The 5,723-nt window shown below is 35.1% G+C and overlaps 1 long non-coding RNA gene across 1 annotated transcript; it reads left to right on the top strand.

Moving 5' to 3' along the window:
- Nucleotides 1–3,668: 3,668 nt before the first annotated feature.
- LOC131149698 (uncharacterized) lies at nt 3,669–5,209 on the top strand. The gene is made up of 2 exons (XR_009135281.1): nt 3,669–3,759; nt 3,970–5,209. It is a non-coding gene; the product is annotated as an uncharacterized LOC131149698 (long non-coding RNA).
- Nucleotides 5,210–5,723: the final 514 nt, after the last annotated feature.

Below are 5,723 nucleotides of genomic sequence, written 5' to 3'. Positions count from 1 at the left end.
TGAGCTTAAAAACTCGTCCAAACATTTCAAATTAAATCTCTCTCATTAATGGTTGTAATCTGAAAGATTTAAAATATTTTGAAATGGGGTTTAAATGACACTGAATTCCATGAAATTATAATATTTGAAAAATCAAATTATTCCATTTAAGTGATGAATTTCTATTATTAATTTTAGTTTTGAAATTAATGCCGTACACTGTGATTGCCCTTTTGCCAAGGCTTTCGTTGGTTGGTAACCTGAAAGAGAACTCTATGCTTGGGGTCTAAGGTCTTCAAATTTTTTGAAAGAAGGGTACTTATAGAGTAGGACTAAAGTGAAACCAGAAATTTCTTAGTTAATTTTAGTATTCCATACACGTGATACCCACAGCAAGCCATGGGTCTGTGTTGTAGGACACTCCTTGTTTCTTACTCAGCCTTAATTCATTCACACAGAGAAAGAGAAAGAGAAAGAGAAAGAGAGTGAGAGCCATGGAGCCAATATTGGTGTAGGGCAGTCCTTGTTTTTGGGGGGTGGAGAGAGAGAGAGAGAGAGAGGGAGATGGGGCCATTGGTGTAGGTAGCCCTTGTTTTTGGGGTTGGAGAGAGAGAGAGAGAGAGAGAGAGAGAGAGACAGAGAGCCATGGGGCCATTGGTGTAGGGCAGTCCATGTTTTTAGGGTTGGAGGAGAGAGAGAGAGAGGGCTTAAGATTTTGGCATCTCCCACCATATACAATGGATTCTTTGGAAAAGGTGGTGAGACCCAAAACCCCATATTTTCCAACTTTAGGCAACACTGAAATCTTTTCTACTGTAGTCTTTTAGGGGAGCTCTTGAGCAGGTGTCGGACACACTAACCCCACAGTGGGATTTTTTAGTGAAAAAGAAAAGAAAAAAGGAAGAAGGGTTAAAGGCATAGTATACTTTTTTCAAGTTTCATAAGAAGTGTTGGTGTCGGGGCATCATTTGGTGGGTGAAAATGCAGACTTCCACCTAAGGCCTAAGCCCTCTCTCAAAGTCGAAGGAAATGAAATAAGAAGTAGCAATCATATTCCCCCGCCCCCCTTGTCAAACTTTGGAAAGTATGTACTCCAAAGGAAAAAAAGGTAAGAATACTTTGATGATGCTTGGTCGGCCATGATTCCGCCAATGAAAAGCAAACTCCTTTTCTTTCTTTCTTTCTTTTTTTTTTTTTTTAATGCATTTTAAATTTTTTATAATCATCACTAATGAGCTTGTTTTAACTTGGCACGTGAAATAATTTTTAATTTTTAAATTTTTTTATTCATTGAAAATTCATACTAACCTTGAATTGCTTAAGATAGGGGAAGTAGTAGCCCATTTCGAGAAATTATATAGGAGATTTACTCTTCCATGTGTCTGTGTGTGTTTGTGTTTTATATGTTACATATTTCACAAATAGATCGTACATTCATTAATACTGTGAAATTATGCCCTAAATTATTATGCACGGACACGTAGCAAATAGGAAAATTAAAGAAAATAAAAAAGAGAAGAAAAACACGAATCTACGTAGTTTCGCAATGTGCCTATATCCAAAAAAATCCCTATGTAATTTTGACTATTAAACGAAAAACTGTCTTGGAGTTTCAACCATCAACTACAATGTGTACAATTACGTTGCGCCCTTACTCAAAAATTAGTACTGTACTGTGGGTGAGCTTTGCCCCCGCACTCCAACTTAACTTTGTTTAAGCAAAAAGGGAAGTTTTGTGCATAAAGGGCGAACTCTTAAGCCTTTCAATTTGTAACGGTCTTCAAGTGGATACCTTTTGAATATGAGTCACAATTCAACAAATGTCAAGACATATAAAGAGGGATATCTATTTTTAATATGCTTAGAATTTTTAAAAAAAGCACACGTACACATGGAGGGGCAGTTCCCTTGCATAATTTGCCGTCAATTTCCTATCTCGTTTCCTTGTTTGCCTCTTTTGAGGATTCAAAACTGCTTTTAATATAGAAGCTCCAATAAAAGTTACAAATGAGCTGAACTAAGCTAAGTATTATTATGCTCACACTTGATTATTAAATTTTTAATTGAGTTCAAGATCGGGTGGAACTTAATAACTAAGTTTGAATATATTTTCTTAAATTTATTATTTATGCAAATGAACGAACTAAATGAACTCTTATCAAACTAAGTTACTGAGCTGCTCACGAATGATTTGATTCGCGAGTGACTCTTGGGGTTTTTATATGCAAAAAGTGTATAGCGATTCTCAATTACTATTTTTCGCAACGTCCTAGCGAAGGGCCTCAAATGGTGAGAGATAATCATATTGAAATCTGACGGAGTAGTCACTAACCTGTTATTTACCAAGGTGTAGTTAGAACATCTGATTACTATTTATTGATTGGTCTAATTTAGACTAATCCTAGGCCAATGAATTAGTACTCTTGGTCTGTTTTGACCAGAGTTGGGATCAAGAGTTCAATTATGCGAAGAGAAGGTATCTGCACCCCCTACACACCCGTTCGACAAACGGTACCTAACTAATTATGAATTATCCCAAAGTTGAATTTAATAACCTTTAATTAAATCCTTTTAAAATAGAAAAATAGGTACATAAATAAATAAATAAATAAATAAAATTAATAGGAGGTTAAAAACCTCAGTGCTATTTAGGAATGTCTAATAAGACCATCAAACGAGGGGATTTTGTTAGATAAACCCCTCCTCAGAGCTAATACAGGTGAATCTAAAATATTTCATTGCCCTTTTCTAAATCATAGGGACGCAAACATCCAAAAACAAACAAAAGCAACAAATTTTAAGCAAAAGAATTTTTAAAAATATTTCCAAAATTTTTATAGAAATCTTTAGAAATTTTTCAATATTTTTCTAAAATATTGAGCCAAACTAACTCAAATATTTTTCTTGATTAAAAAAAACATTTTTCCTTTTTTTTTTTGATTTTTCTTTGACTTTTATGATTTTTATTATTTTTCTCCAATTAAATAATATAAGAAAACTATTTAAAAAATTAAATAAATAAAATAAATGACAATAATAATAATAATAATAATAATAATAATAATAATAATAATAATAATGGTTCAGGTAAAACAGACCGATTCGACTTAGTGGGGGCCACGTGTCAACCCAAAGTGGCAACACATGGTAATTTTATTTACTTATTTTAATTTACTATAGCTAGGTGATGTCAGCGTGACGTCACTCTACCATGTGGCATCACCTGGTTGCTCCTTTTTTTTTTTTTTTTAATTTCTTGCCACATGTAGGGCGACATCAGCATGACATCACCCCTGCCACTTGGCATTTCTTGAGTGACACTAAACAAATGGTAGGGATTGCTGACGTGACAACAATCTAATTGTCTAGAGAAAACACAAATCAGGCAACACGTGTCACTATATAAATGATGACACGTGTCCCACTTTATTATTATTATTATTATTATTATTATTATTATTATTATTTTCTACCATAGGGTGACATCACCTCTACCACATGGCAGCTTGTGAGTAGCCTAGGACAAATGGTAAGGATTGCTAATGTGACAACAATCCAACCGTCTAAAGAAAACATAGATTGGATGGTACACGTGAGGCCACATCACCCCCAAAATACTTGGATCAGAATGTGACACATGTCACCATGCGGAGGTGCACATATCCCACTAACCCCCATATAAAAGTTCATTTCTTTTTCTCTCTCTTCCATTTTCTTTGAAAACTTTCTCTCTCCTCTCTCTCTTCTTTAGCATTCTGCACTCTCTCTCTCCTTCTTTGGGTTTCTCTCTCTCTCTCTCTCTCTCTCTCTCTCACTCTCTCATCTCTCTCTCTCTCTCTCTCTCTCTCTCTCTCTCTCTCTCTCCGATTTGTGTTCTCTTTTCTCTCCCTTTCCCTTTCTCTGTGTTCTTCTGCTTTCTGCTCTCTCTCTCTCTCTCTCTCTCTCTCTCTCTCTTAACTTCTCATTCCCGATTTTGTCTTTGTTTTGTAGGTTAGATTTACATGGAGGGAGTAGAGACCTTCGAACCTCCATGATCAAGATAAGTTTGATTGTTCTTATTTTTTCTTTATTTTCTACCAATTTTTTGTTGATTCAAGCCATTTTAAACTTGTTTGGATTATGTTTATTAAGGTCTGCGTGGGTTTGAAGTGAGTCAACCCACTGAATTGGGTCTGGGGCTCAACCCATGAGTGAGCTGAGACATTTGACTTTGGGCCTGGGGTGATTTGGGCCCAACCCATGCGTGGGCTATTTGATTTTGGGCTTGGTTTTTTTGTTTTGAAAACAGTGGCCTTATTTTTCAAAAAAAAAAGGGCTTGGGCAGGTCTTTGAAAAAACAGTGGGCTTATTTAAAAAAATGGGCTTGGGCTGGTTTTTTTTTTTTCTTTTTTTTAAAAGTGGGCTTATTTTTTAAAAATGGGCTTGGTTAACGAGTCCATGGATTGGATCTGGACCCATGGGTTAGGTCAACCCGAGTTCAATGGATCGGGTTAATGGACGAGGTCAAACAGGTCAGATCCACCAATCGGATCCGAACCCTCGGTTCATTTTTAAAAGTGGATTAAACATGATAAATAGAATAAAAACAAAACAAAAATACAAAAATGTAACACCAACCTTTGGCTCTCAACTCCTTCAATCTTCAGAATCTCCTCTAATATATATATTTGCAATTTCCTGCTCTGACTTCAAAATTCCCTTAAAAGCCTCTGGCCCCAAGTAACTTTTACCGTATGAATGTTACAGTATCAATCAATCGTTGTTTCTCACTGTATGAAATTTCTCTTTGCCTCTCACTATGTGCGAATTTCTCTGAGTATCTTCTCACTACTTATGTTATTACTGCTTTCCCTTTGCTCCTTTAGAAAGCCTTAATTTATAGGCTTGGGGAGCATTGATTGTAAACATCTGAAATCAAATCTTCAACCACCTATTACTGCTAATCTCCCTCTATTAACTCCCCTTTATTTACTTTTAACAGCTAACCAATTTTCTTTGTGTGTGCAGGTGCCAACAATGTTTTGGAGAATTGAAACTCCTATCTTCCCCCCTTTTCTTTGTATTTATTTTTTGTTTTGCTGTATTTCAGAATTTTTCCTATATTTCCCTTTTGTTTTATTCTCTCTCTTTTTTTTTTTTGTATTTTTTTCTACTGTATTCATCTTTAATTTGTATTCTTTTGCTATATTTGTATAAAAAGTGTAATAATAAAAAATGTATTCTCTTGTTATATTTGGCCCTTGGACAAAATGGGGTGTCTACAACTATATTAATAGAATTTCTGTGCCCCTACCAAGTCAGTCTATTGACTTTGGGCTTGGCGCTATATATCATTGCATTTAGGTTAACTATGGAGTTTGGTTATATAAGTCTGTGTTTAAACAACACCTACTTTTAAGGTAAATAAGTTCCCTATAGTCTCTTGAACCATATTTAACTCATCAATGACTCCACTAGTTGAAAAATTGAGTCTATTAAACGAAGCCAACCAAGCTCTAATCGAGCTGTTCATGAGTAAAAATGAGCTGAGATCGTCCATGTTCATGTTTTACTTATTTATTCAATAATCCTCAAAATTGGGCTTAAGAATTTCTTATTTATAAAATAAACAAGTTTGAAAAGACTTTTATCAAGCCAATCCCCTGAGCTACTAGTATGCGTCGCGACTTTCTTGTAGCCCTACTTTCAATTTACCTTTAACCACTTCAATATCCTCAAAGGAAGTATGTGAAATAATTTTTATA

The sequence above is a fragment of the Malania oleifera genome, chromosome 2, assembly GCF_029873635.1.
Source record: "Malania oleifera isolate guangnan ecotype guangnan chromosome 2, ASM2987363v1, whole genome shotgun sequence".
Classification (NCBI taxonomy): Eukaryota; Viridiplantae; Streptophyta; class Magnoliopsida; order Santalales; family Ximeniaceae; genus Malania; species Malania oleifera.
The sequence above is the reverse complement of the archived record's forward strand: the minus strand, read 5'-3'. Positions and strand labels throughout refer to the sequence as shown.